Source organism: Dermacentor variabilis, chromosome 9 (assembly GCF_050947875.1).
Source record: "Dermacentor variabilis isolate Ectoservices chromosome 9, ASM5094787v1, whole genome shotgun sequence".
NCBI classification, from domain to species: domain Eukaryota; kingdom Metazoa; phylum Arthropoda; class Arachnida; order Ixodida; family Ixodidae; genus Dermacentor; species Dermacentor variabilis.
In genome coordinates this window covers 90,146,896-90,161,391 of record NC_134576.1, presented here as the reverse complement: position 1 = coordinate 90,161,391, position 14,496 = coordinate 90,146,896, and positions in this window count along the sequence as shown.

Below are 14,496 nucleotides of genomic sequence, written 5' to 3'. Positions count from 1 at the left end.
TGCTGCTCTTCACCATCCTCGTGTGCTTCTGCAGCAACTGCCAGATGCACGCCATACAACTGTCCATGTTCTTCAGCAGCTGTGAGTGCTTTGGCATGTGCAATCTTTTGCACGTCGTTCGATGTGCCCATTCTCGCTGTTCTGTTCGTATGCGCAAGTTTTTTTTTTCACAAGCTTGCTTCATGGGTACCGCGCAGATTGGACTGGGAAGTAAAAAAATTTTGCGCTTTGTAGTCTAAATTTAGGTGATTCTGCAGCATCTAGCAAATCTGTAGGCATATTCGGATGCCTAAGATGAATTTCGCAACAGCGAGTCAGTCACCGACCGCCTGTATTAACAGATCATATTGGCGGCACTGCGGCATTTCCCCGACTTGTCTCTATTTGATGCGCATTTCTCTAAGTGTAAGAGTTAGTAAATTCTTCTGATACAACATAGCAGAAGAACGCATGAATTAACAAAACCCAATTAAATGTAGTGAAGGTAGATCGTGCTTCCATCAATGCCCGTTCGCCTGCAATCCAGCCCAGTACGCCGTCGCTGGTGCCATGATCTACTGGACCTTCATCTGCGTGATGCCATTCCTGACGTTGAAGCAAGCCGACGGCGAGGGCTACCACTACATCCAGCGCCAGCACAAGCTTTACACGTCCATATTTCCCGGGATGAGTCTTCACTGGAGCTTCCGAGTCTTGGAACGGTTCGAGAAGTTCGGTACGACGCCGTAAGGAGGCGCGACCGAGCCTTCCAGAGGGTGTTGGGTCGCACTGCGAATTCCGCGGTTTTAAGTCAAATCAAAAGTTTTAAAATCAAATCAAAACGATTTGATTTTGAAGCAGATCGTAGTAGAAGACTCCGGATACATGTTGAACACGAGGAGTTGAGGGGCGTTCTTGGACGTTCCGCCAATGCACGTATAGGGGCATTTTTTTTTTTATGAGTATGTGGAGTATTCCCTTCGTTCTAATATAACCTTGAGAAAAACAATTATTTGTGTCTCGAAGGAAACGGAACGATGAATGTGATAACTGTTCTGGATGATTCTGCAGCAGAATCGCTGCGGTCGTAGAGCAGGGGCAGGAGTTAACTTGGGCGAACGCACGGAGCACGTGACTTGTGCTCAGTATCTCCACTACTTCGAACAATGGCAATCTTTTAGCCGACCTATGTACGAATTTATTCCCATTTATTATTTAGCCGATTTCACCATGTTTGCGTGAATTTTAATGTGCGCTGCTGCATAGTGTCCAATTTTTCTCCTTTAACGAACGCAACTCTGCACGTACCGTCGCCACCTATGTGAAAGGGAACACGAAATTTTATCCAAATATCCCTATGGGCTAAACACAAATTGCCTTCATAAAATTGTTCAATGAGAGGAAATGTTGAAAAGGAAGACTATTCGTTACGAGTCAAGTTCAGAGACTAGAACCCACGCATCAGGAGTTACCGTCGTTTAAAAAAAAATTTACTGTTCCCCTTCATACTGATGACGACTGTACACCCGGCAACAGCTTGTTCTTTTTTTTATTTCATTACTGTCATTGCCATTGTTTACCAGATATTTGAAAGCAGTTTATCATTTACGAACTCATCACTTGTTCGGCACTACATGCGTGTGCCAATGTACATACTGCTGACGACTGTAAACCCCGTAACAGCTTGTTTTCTTATTTAATTACTGTCATTGCCATTGTTTTCCAGGTATTTGAAAGCAGTTGATCATTTACGAACTCATCACTTGTTCGGCACTACATGCGTGTGCTAATGTACATACTGCTGACGACTGTACACCCGGTTACAGCTTGTTTTCTTATTTCATTACTGTCATTGCCATTGCTTACCAGATATTTGAAAGCAGTTTATTATTTACGAACTCATCACTTGTTCGGCACTACATGCGTGTGCCAATGTACATAAGCCTTATTTAATTTTTTACCTATCCCCACACAAACTTAATATTTCAAGTTGCTTTCAAAGTGAGAAAATATTTGATAATTGAGGGGATATTTGGGGGTCGTTTTTCTCAAACGTTTATATTCAATTCCATTCGAAAGTTCCACTGCTCGAACGCTCCTAACCCATGTCCCTGCAATCGTCGACGTTGATTCTGAAACCAAGTAGTTGGACAGTTTTTTTTAAACTCTGCTATGAGTATATGTGACTGATTACACTCGAAACTTATTGACAACCGAGTATATTCAACACAAATTGATATACAATCTGCTTTTTACTTCACTGATGTGCATTGGTACTCAGGGATACTCGCTCAGTTGACTCTCACATAACTTTCTGAGCGGATATACTTTATTTATTTTATGGCATTCTGCTGCCGAGCATAAGGAGTCTTGTCGATTCCCTACCACGTCGGCTGCATTTGGTGCAGGAAAAGTATAAAAAAAACGAAAGCGCTCCTGTACTAAGATTTACGAGCACGGTAAGGAAACCTAAGTGCTCAACATGAACACGGATTTCTCCCACTATGGTCTATCTCATGGTCGCATTTTTGCTCTGGAACCTTAAAGCCCACGAATCAGTTATAATCAAATCAGTCCCGTAATGCAATTTTTGGTTTCCAGTCAGCATAAGTTGCAATCTCTTAAAAGGGCTGGACATCTTCTGTTCATCAATTTGTACGGAGCGGTTATTTATTATAACACCCATCCGAGACCCAGAGTATATCAGATCAACCACAAAGCGTAATAGCACTTTGGGAAGAGGGAGTTGTAGCGCATAGAACACACAGGTACAAGGAAAGAGACGTGAAATACACATACCACGAGCTACCTTCAACAACCAGCTTTTGTGGAAAGTAGCGCCGTGTGCGCGTTTTTCGTATGTCTTCCCTTATCTCCGTGCCTTCTCTGTACCACAACCGGCTCTTCCCAAGATGAATAACCGGCGAGCCCACATTGCCATTCTTTTGCATGGGCTGTGGTACCGAAGCTCTTGATCATCGTGAGGCTTGTCGCCACTGGATGATCGGCCTCTCTCGGTGGCATTGCCTTGCGCTGCACCTTTGCCGCTTTGCTGCGGTGACATGAAGCGAAGCTAGGCTGAGGATTAAAAGCTAGTTACATATGGTAAAGCAGTCATGAGCTCGGAAATGGTACTTCATGGTGACGTGTGTGTGAGTGAGAGATTAATCGCCTGCGTCACCGAGGCAAGACTCGTGACCTTGATTACACGCCGTTCGTAGCTGCAGGAATTCCTTAGTTTAGTGCTCAGAATGGTACGCAGTGACCGATAGAAACGGACTGCTGCTATAAAAGGGTGTGAAATATGAAGCAACATGCCCAGTGGTGGATGCGTGCTCCTCTAAGACAGCAAGCAAGAGACGGTGCAGCCGCAGGACACGAAAGAGGAACTGCACGTTTTTGCTGAGAAACCTCAGCTTGCCCGTCCGGGATACTTAAATATTGTTGAATATTTTGCTGCTTGAGGGAGCAGAGGAGTTTTGAAGTATGAAAATGTGGCGGTGCTCATATAATATGTGTTTCAGATTGATATTCGCAGTAATATAGTGCAGGAAGGGAGTCACTGAAGTGTGTGTGTCTGTGTTTTCCCACCTGAAGAAAAGTTCTAAGTAAACGATTGATACGATGAGATGGTATTGCTCTACCGTCGTGTTTGTTTACGAAATGAGGAACCTTGAAAATATATACTTGCTGGGAATTCTCAGCTTCGATATGATGTCAATTATAAACTTACATTATAGGTGTGCTGTCGATTGCTCTAACAACACCAAATCTAGTAAAGCAATGAAGGGGGCTAGTTGGCGAACGTTCATGGTTATATTGCGCTCAGTTTTACAAACACGATATTAAGGATATTTCTTGCGCTTCGTCCGTCCACGTCCTGTCCTTCCTTAATATCGTGTTTGTAAACCTGAGCGAAATATAACCATGAACACCAAATCACAGCCAGATGCTCGGCGCCCATCAAGTTAATTGCTAACTCGACAGCTAGGTTGTAATTTGGAGCTCCCCATTCCCGTATGAATGCTCATTTTGTCAATAGGGTACTCACGTTACCAGCAAAGTTTATTATTGTTTGCGAACATAGAACATTGTCTGGATAGATTTATTCTGGCCACTCACTCACTCACTCACTCTCACTCACTCACTCACTTGGCTGCATTCATCTGCCAATTTGCTCACTTGATAGATCGAATGAGTGAGTCAATCAGTCAGTCAGTCAATCAATCAATCAATCAATCAATCAATCAATCAATCAATCAATCAATCAATCAATCAATCAATCAATCAATCAATCAATCTATTTATCTATCTATCTATCTATCGATCAATCTATCAATCAATTAATTAATCAATCAATCAATCATGAAATCTTTGGCACACTTCAATTTCGCAGTGCTGGAAACCGACGGAAACTCTCCATCTGCGTCTCGATGATCGGTTTGCCCCGGATTCTACTGCTGGACGAACCGTACGCTGCAATCTCCACGACCGCGCGCAAGCGCATCGTGAACTACATCAGCGCGCTCCAGCGAGTCAGCAAGATGTCCATACTGCTGAGTTCTCACGGGTTGGTGTGCCTTTGGTACCAGTTTCGCATAAGAATTTATGTGAATGACGCGGCGACGCACCTTAGATTAACAAGCCGTAAACATCTTCAGTGTTTCAGTTTAGTTTGTCTAGGCTTACTGTGTCAAAGGCATTGTGTAGGAGCGATTTTACGCGTTGCTGCTTCATTGAATTGCAAATTCTGTTTACATTTGCCGAAACATCGATGCACAACCAACAGACACCCGCCGTGGTTGCTCAGTGGCTATGGTGTTGGGCTGCTGAGCACGAGGTCGCGGGATCGAATCCCGGCCACGGCGGCCGCATTTCGGTGGGGGCGAAATGCGAAAACACCCGTGTGCTTAGATTTAGGTGCACGTTAAAGAACCCCAGGTGGTCAAAATTTCCGGAGTCCTCCACTACGGCGTGCCTCATAATCAGAAAGTGGTTTTGGCACGTAAAACCCCAAATATTATTATTATTATTACAACCAACAGATGCAACTTGGTGACGAAGGCCGTTGCAGTCGGACGCTTCCGGAAAGAAAAATAAGGCTGAAAGAGTAGCAGCGCGGAAACGTGTGAGGGAACATTGAAGTTGCAATATCTGCGTGCGACATACAATGCAAGGCGCATGACGCACTGAGCTGTTAAAAGATAGTCTTGCAATATGACGACGATCAGAAAGAAGTGATCATTGCTTTCCGCATTTAGATATGATAGACCGATGTCGCAGTACGTGAAATATTGCATGAACCCGTAGGTGGAGGGTTTTGAAGTTGTTCCAGGTCATCTTTAAGATAATCTTGATAACGGTTCCACGTGAGCGCAATATATCCTAGTATCAGTTAGATAATCAGATAAGAATGGGCAAACCTTTAAGCAGGCCTTAACGACGTGGAACTGCTTTTCGGGGTTTCCACAATGAAAAAGCTTGCAGTGTTAAGCCTCCCAAAACTGTAGACCATTGAAGGCAGAGCAAGATAATTAAGCCAATTCACGGATATTCACTAAGCACGCGTCATTGACAAGAATGACACGGCGTCGGTGCCCCGGGCTGTTGTCGGTCTCTGCCTCGCTTCTTGACTCGCTGCTTGACGAAAAGACGAAGTGGTCTATTATGGATGACCCGTGTCGGGCATACGGGCAGGCATGTGTGCAGGCTTTCGGACCATTGCATGCGTGTGCGCATCTCTACTTTTATTAAAGCGAACCGTTCGATGCGAACCGTCCCAGACTTCTTGGACTGTGGCTACTGCCGCTGTCTTACCGAATAATTCAAACACAGGACAACACCCGCAGAATGAATCGGCCAAAATGTCACTACCTCTACTATACCGATACAGATATAATAGCCGTCGGGTGCATTTTGTGCGGAATTACACTACGAAAGAACACGCGATGCTTAAGTATCCTGCCTGGAACATTATATGTATATATATATATATATATATATATATATATACTGGGCATACTGTTCGGAATAAAGCGAAGCTTTCTACAGCTTCTTTCTACGCCCTCTTTCAAGCCATCTATGCCTTTTCTCGAAAGGTCAGTTCCTCGCGAAGCAAAGTAGATTGAACACGGAGACAGTGGCCTCCTCAAATTTGTCGTCACGGACCGGCAAGGAGTGCCGGAGAAGCTGCATACGCAAAAGCTCATTGGCTGAAAATACCGTCTCGGGAACTTCGGGATTGTCGTGTATGAATAATCAAAGACACCCAATGTAACCCGCGGATAGTGTGGGCCGCGTGGTTGAGGTGTTTGTCTTGCCGTCCCTGCCGGACTGCCCAATTTTCTGAATAATTTTATACTTTAGTACGCGATGTGCGTTGGTTTTCATTACATGTATCCACCTTTTGTTTCCGCGCGCACCGTGGCACTGTGCAGCCTGTCGGACGTCGAGTTCCTCTGCAACCGAATCGCCATCATGGACGCTGGGAAACGGCAGTGCCTTGGCACGCTGGGTCAGCTGAAAGAGAAGTTCGGCAAAGAGTACACCATTACGGTCAAGACGTACCCCGACAAGAAGTAGGACTCGTTCTACCAGCAGGCCGTGGTCAGCGAAGTGTGGAAGGTCTTCCCAGAAGCCGAGATGGCATACAGTTACGAGGTACGCTTTGTCAACTGCACTTCCTACAGTCACCCCTCATTACGAAGTGAGGCTTCAGTATTAGTGTCAGAGCCGAATTCGTGTAGCTAAGCACCAGGACATGAACATATAGAGGGACGAAACAACCTTAGCGTTCCTTTTTGTATCCAAGTCCTGTTGCGCTAAACTTGACTCCTGTCCAGTATAACTTCTAAATAGGCCTACATCGCCACCATTGTCGCCAGTTTCGAAAGTTACCGGAAAAGGCTTTTTTTTTTTAAAGTTTTCAACTTTCTTTAGTTACTAACCGCTCTTCTTTTATGGCTGCCCAACAGTATTCGAGGGCCAATCCCGCAGACGCAGCTAATAGATAGGAAGATAGGAACCTAACAAAGCGGTAGAAACCGCATGGTAGTACGGTACTAGCCGTGCGTGGTGCCGAAACCTAAGAACGCTTTTAATTTTGGTCTTTGCCCTGGCCCCTTCCGTTTTACTTTTCGTCATCCTGTCCAAACGGGCCCAGGTGATGAAAACTGTACGGTCATTTAGGCAAAAATGCTCAGTTACTCTAGTACCACTGCGCGGTACCACACGATGGCAAGGTTGCAAGGGGAGCTTTCACGCATTCTTTCTTCGTGATAGCTAGCCTTCTAAGACGTCGTGTAGACACTGTGCCAGTGGTTGAAGATGAAGGTTCTCTCTCTGGAAGGGCTGCAACTCGGGTCACAGCACATGGTTGCAGACATTGCAGGGGGCTTCGAACTATTCTTGGAGAAAGAGGAGATCGTAGCACCAGTTGGTCCACGCGTACGGGTAAACCACGATGGTAAGGGGAAAGACACCCATAAAGCATAGTGCAACATAGTGCAACATAGCGCCACAAATAACAACCTCCCAAGACATGTTAAACACATTCTTGGATAGCAACCGTAGTTGGCTATTCATAAATTTTTTGCGTTCAGGACTGGTCGCGGCTGATGGAAATGGGAATATAGGACAGACATAACACCCTAATACAGTATACAAAGACATATAAAACTCCCTTTTAAAGTAGTGTTTCTGTACTTCTTATGTCTGGAATTCTACAATTCAATATTATTTAGCGAGTAGGATGGGGGTTTGACCTCGATCAGTTCAGGAGTTACAGGCATTGTTTACAATCTCCGTGTGGTGCACTTGAAACGGGAACCAGAAGCACCAGATCACCGAAAGCAGCCAAAAAGGTTTCGCACGCTTAACGCCGCATCACGAGAGAGCATATGGGACTGACATTGCGTCGATCGCAGGGCCTGCTCGAGTTTCGGATGTCGCGGGTCGACATGTTGTGGAGCGAGATGTTCATGCGCATGGCGCGCATTAAGCGTCGCCACAAGCTCCAGGACTTCTTCATAGCGGACGCGTCGCTGGAACAGATCTTCCAGAGCATGACGCGCAAGGAGGCCAGCGAGACAGCCGCAGCCGCCGCCGTGGTCCAATCTCCGAGCGCCGTTCCGCCCATCTTGGCGAACACGCTGGGACTGTGAACCAGGCATTCGCGTTTTCCGTCAACTTGCAATTAGATGGCGTCCTCATGGAAGCGCTCTCTCTGCACTGTTATAAAGAGACAACGATAGGAGGAGGCCGCTGCTGTGTGCTCTTCTTTCTTTCAGTGGTCGAGGAGCCATGAAAGAAGATGAAGCGGAGTTGGACGGTGCAAGTAATGCGTGGGGCGGATAACTGGTAAATCATGAATGTAGAATGGGTGCCAAGAAAAATGCGCAGTCGAAAACGGTTTCCTCGTGGATAGCAATCTAAAGCTTTAGCGGGCTGCCCCAAAAATACACTGGTTATGCGCTGCTTTTTAAAGAACGCCTTTCGCGCCAACGCTTTAGCGATCTGCGCCACAAATGTACTGGCCATGTGCTGCTCTTCAATGAACCTCTCTCTAACTTGTGTTACTATGTATGTGCCACTGGTTACCCGGGAAAGCGCGGGTACAGTTGTCGGCGTTCGCATGCACCGGCGTGCGACGCTTCTCGTCTCGGAGGCCACACGCGGATTGCTCGGCAGCGCCACAAGATGGCGCAACGTGTTTAGAAATAATTGTGAGAGGAGAGCCCTGTTGCCGCATGACGCGTTTCTGAGCGCTCGCACGCACCGATGCGCCATGCATTTCGGAGGCCACGCAGGCTTCGAGGCGGCACCGCTAGATGGCGCCGAGTGTCCCTAAGCAAGTGCGAAAGAGGAGTCTCGCTGAAGTACACGCCTCGTAACTCGTTACGACGGTGAGAATGCGTTTTGATGGTACAATACATTGAATGCTTCACGCATTACCGTCGATAGTTATCGTGAGAAGGGTTCTGCCGATTCGTTTTTTTTATTTTCCACTCCCTCAAGGCACGGTTGAGGTCACCACCTCTAGTGAGATATAACTGCGCCTCTTTTCCGTCTCGCCGCTGTGCGATGCCGGGCAGTATGGACATGATGCTCTGTGAACCAAGCACTACACTCTCTATTGACAAGTCCTTCGGTCGCGGCATCCGAACCCTGAGATCTCGCTTGTTCACAAAACGTATTCCGTTCCATGCATTACTTACACAGACAGTGCAGCTGATAATGCCAGAGCGCGCATTCGCGATCTCTATCGAGAGTCCAATAACAATTTCTGCTTTTGCCGGCACAGATGCCTCCAGCCACATTTTCAGAACTCTGCAATACGCCAAAGCTGTCTTCTGTCGGATTTTACACCAGCAGCAAGACCCCTGTTACGCCTGTTGTACCTAGGAAAACCACAGCTATGCCTCACAATCTCTAGAATTACAAGGAAGACGATTCATCATGCAGTGGCCATACTAGAGTTCACGTTATTATTGAGCCGGGCATACGGAAAAAAAACGCACACTTACGCTGATGGATCTGTATCCGGTTCCAGCCCCACAGGTGTTGTGATGGCGACCTTACTAGTCATAATTAAGTTCGATGTGTCCAATTTCGCGAAGGCGATCGCAACTGAACTTGACGCTCTCGTGCTATCCGTAATTACATCGCGTAAGCACAAAGACGAAAGTGGATAATTTTTACAGCGTAAACTGTTATGGGCTCATTCCAACCGCCGTTTCGATTGGTCATGTTGTTTGCCGCCGCCGCTGCCGCCACCGCCGGTGTCCATCGTCAGATATCATCAGGAATCGGAAAAAAGACCGGTTCTCTCCGCCATCGAACACCGTGCCCTCGCCAGCGCTCGCTGGGTGCTGCTGAAACAGGCCTTATAAAGTCCTTGAGCTCGAGAAGTCGCGCGAAGTGAGATGCGCTCCGCGTCTCTGGTCAGGGTTGGCTTTTACGAAAGCCTTCGAATTCCTGAGTGAAACATCAGCCGCACCCTGCTGCGACTCGCGTAACTGCATTCACCTGCAGATGGACGGGCTCTAAAGCGCGCCCATCTGCTAATGGAATGGTCAATAATATTACTGGGATATTTTATTTTATTTACTTTCTTTGAATTTGACTGGATTCCCGTTCGTGACCAATCCTCCAGAACAGGCATCTCCTGCTACAATTACTACATAAAGCTTATCACACCACACCGTACGAAGCCAAACCGGTATTTGCATAGCATCAAATAATAGTAATCAATAAAATTAGTCTTGGTTCACATTGGCTGTATATATATAGCACCAAATAATAATCGTCGATAATGTACGTCTTCGTTCACATTGATTCTAACACGTGCTTTGGATCTGTATGATGATGATGATGATGATGATGAAGCCTCAGTCAATGGCACAAACCCACTGAGGGGGATAGGCCACGAATCCGGTGGTAATATGATTCAATAAATAATATAAATTGGTTAATCAATAATAACCTGAAAAAAGAAAAGAAAACAAATAATCGAAGATGCAAAATAAACTACGAATATATCTCGAAGTATTGATCAATACTATAGTAAGCCTTGCGTTGATAGGAATGTTAAAAACAGGATATACTTAAACTTGAGTAAGGTAAATTATGAATAATACTAAGATTGAAACTGTGAATTTGTTCTTTTACTTTCTGCATTTTCAAAAATGGCAGCTATTAACAAGGCATTCTTTTTGTGCCACATAGAAAATTATAAATGGCTAGGCAAACGTTCCTGTGGCTATATCCCAAAACTGTTGCTCCAAGGGAGAGTATAACAGTGCTACTTAAAGGTAATCCTAAATTTTGAAGTGGAATTTGTAGACATAGTTTTCGATGAGTAGAGAACCGCCGGCATGATAATAAAAAATTATCTATAGTTTCTGCTTCATTGCAGAGGTAGCATAGGAGGGATACCGTCAGACTACATCTGTGCAGGTAAAAATTAAGTGTTGGAATACGGCAACGCAGCCTGGTAAAGGAAGCTTCAAATTTCCGCTTAGGACACCCTTGCCGATGCCAAGAATAAATTAAGTGTAAGAAATCTGAAGATTTTGCTAATGACAGAGCTTTTTTGTCCTCGCTCAAAGAAAATTGCCGATATCTGGCTGCAGTAATGTGCGCAGTTGCCGGCAGCACAAATAGCACAGGACCTTCTAAAGAAGCTCGTGCTAATGAAACGGCTATTTCATTAATATGAATGTCTCGGTGGCCAGGAACTCATACTATATGCACTAAACTTAGGTGGAGCTAATGAATAAAACGTGTTTCCGGTTGTCGACTTTGCAGACGCAGAAAGTGCACTGCATACAGATAGAGAATCTGTGACGATAATAACTCTTGTAATATGAATGGGTAATTTCCGCAAGGCAAGAACTATTGCCAGAAGTTCGCAATGAAAAACTGATGTGTAATCTGGTAGGCGAAGTGAAAAAGACCAATTGAGGGATGGTGAGTAGATACCCACACCTGCCTTCTCTTCACACGAAGAAGCATCGGTCGCTATTACGTCTATTTTGAAACGGGCCGAATAATCTTGTAAATGGTCATTCAAATATGTTGTGGGCAGAAATTTCGCATTGTGTGGAAAAAGGTCTGCAAATTCAATTTTCAACTACCCCGGAGACCTATGGAGCGGAATTATTTCTCTAAGGCGAAGATTTAAAGGTGCTAATTGTGCTTGCACAAATACAACTTGCGGGGTATGGAACCGTGACCACGTCGTCTCAAAAAATGGACTTGGTTCACTAATAAATGCATATTGCCCACGTCGTAGCGAAGAATCATAAGCTCTTAAGTAGGTTTGAACCGTAAGCATGCGGAATCGTGTGTGAAGAGTATGCAAAATACACAGTGGGCCGGATTGAAAGGAAGTAAGGCGCGGACTTTTAATACAAACTAGTGCGACAAACAACGAGTGTGTACCTATATATATATATATGTGTGTGCGTGTGCGTGTGCGTGTGCGTGTGCGTGTGTGTGTGTGTGTGTGTGTGTGTGTGTGTGTGTGTGTGTGTGTGTGTGTGTGTGTGTGTGTGTGTGTGTGTGTGTGTGTGTGTTTGTGTGTGTGTGTGTGTGTGTGTGTGTGTGTGTGAGTGTGACCTGATGTGCTGAGGTATGTGGGGGATGATAACGTCAAACGCGACATTCCTCGGAGGGCATTCAACCGGCTAGATTGCCGATTGTTTTCAGAAACGCAGAATCTTTGAGCATAGCCCCATGCGTCGTCGGCACGAAGCGACGCGGTCGTTGTCTTTCAAAGGGACTGGCTTCAATGTGGCCGGGTGCAAGAGTGACGGTCAGTCAAACATGTTCCCACGAATAGTGACTCCTTTTCCCGTCTTTTATTCTCTCTCCCAATTTCTTAACCTCGCGCCTTCACCTGAATAGGGTAGCGAAACAGACTCGTGTATGTTTGAACTCCTTACCTTTCCCTCCTCTCATCCCTCTCCTTTTTAGAGGAAAATTGTGTTAGCTGCCTACAAGTAAATGAGGCAGGAGGTGTATAGGAGCACATTTATCGTCTTCTCAATGTTCTTTGAGAATCCCTATGTCAGTACCTTTCGCCGAAGACGATCACCCTTTACGTCATCGTTTTACCGCTCCTGAACCACGACAGCGCTCGTTGGTCGTAAGTCCTTTCAAATAACTTCGTCAGTTCTTTCGTCACCAGTGATGCTTGCATGTCCGGGAAGCAACTGAACCAAGAAAGTGGTTCAACTGCTTGAACCACTTTCCTGATGCTTGAATTTTTTTGGCGACAGCTTGTAGCTCGCGAATCCGAGGGGTTTTCTGTTGACTCTGCACACATCCTGACGACGTCTTGATAATCCATGCATACTTCTTTGTGTCCTCAAACCTGATAGCTTTCTTTTAAATCGCACGTCTTGCGCCCCACTGCATAATATTTGAATATATATGTACGGCCCTTCGTGAAGAAGCTGCATAAGTTGTTTGTGAGCAGGTACTTGTAGGGCCAATTTTGCTTCGTGTAGCACGCCTTCCTTCATAATAATAATAATAATAATAATAATAATAATAATAATAATAATAATAATAATAATAATAATAATAATAATAATAATAATAATAATCAGCCAATTTTATGTCCATTGCAGGACTAAGGCCTCTCCCTGCGATCTCCAATTACCCCGTTCCTGTGCCAATCGATTCCAACTAGCACCCGCAAATTTCCTAATTTCGTCGCACCACCTAGTCTTGTGCCGTCCTCTATTGGACTTCCTTCACTTGGTACCCACTCTGTCATCCTAATGATCCAACGGCTAACTAATCTGCGCATTCCGTGACCTGCCTAGCGCCGTTTTTTTAGAATATTGCTATACCCGTTTTTTCTCTGATCCAAACCGCTCCATTTTGTCTCTTGACGTTATGCCTAGCACTCTTCGTTCCATCGCTGTTTGCGCGGTCCTTAACTTGTTCTCAGGCTTCTTTTTCAGTCTCCAAGTCTCTGACCCATATGTCAGCACCGGTAAAATGCCTTCCATTTTGGATTTTCTAATGGTCGTAGAGCGGAATGACGCTCTCCGAGTGCTTAGATTTGCTAAAATTTTCAGTTACGTGGCACGGGCAGATTGAGATCGCTCGTAGATGCTTTCGGCACGCAGGCGAGGCATGGCGACGAATGAAGAGTGGAGAAAAAAAAACGTGTGAAAGTGTCGTCAGAAATGCTGCAGCCGAAGGTGAAGGCGAAAAATCATATAAGAGAAGATGAATACTATGAATTATCAACACAAATCTTGATAATCTAGAAAACGAAGGAACCTTGGATGAAATAAAGGAGAGTGAACGACCTTCTTTTCTCGTCCTGCTGGTTCACCAGGCTACGCCGAAAATATTCGCTCGAGATCCCTCGCAGTGAGGTTTGCCATGACAAATTTGTTGTGTATCATTGTCAGGTTGTCAGTGCTGCTGTTGAGTTAACTTAACCTAGCGAAGCATTACGTTGCGAGAGGTGCCCTCTCTTACGTGAACGCTTGTTTCCTTCAACATAGAGTAGGCTATTTTAAATGCGTTTGGCATTCTCAGAGGAACTTGTGCACTTTCTGGCGGCTACCTATGCATGCATGTGTGTCTGTAACCGTTTTTTCGCCCACCTGGGTAAGCAGCGCCGACGCGGTTCGCTGTAGATGCAAGACTGAGTGTAGGCACCGCTGTTCGTTGAAACTGTTTGCCACCGACTTTGGGCCACTGGATATGTGCCAGTAGTTCTGTGCCGCTCTTAAACGAACGTGTTTGACGTCAACTTGGAAAACTAGGTATGTGCCACAGCGTCGTGAATATGGTCGTGAATATGGTCCTGAATATGCCGCATTAAAATGACTGGAGAGATGCTGGAGCAGAAGCCAACCCTCGTCACAAGGGTTATGAGTGAGTGAGTGAATAAACTTTATTGCAGATCCGGCGAGGACGCGAACTCGTTGCGCTCCCGGCTAGTCCCACGTCGGGACCAGCAGGTCTAGCCCACCGGCCCGGTCGCGG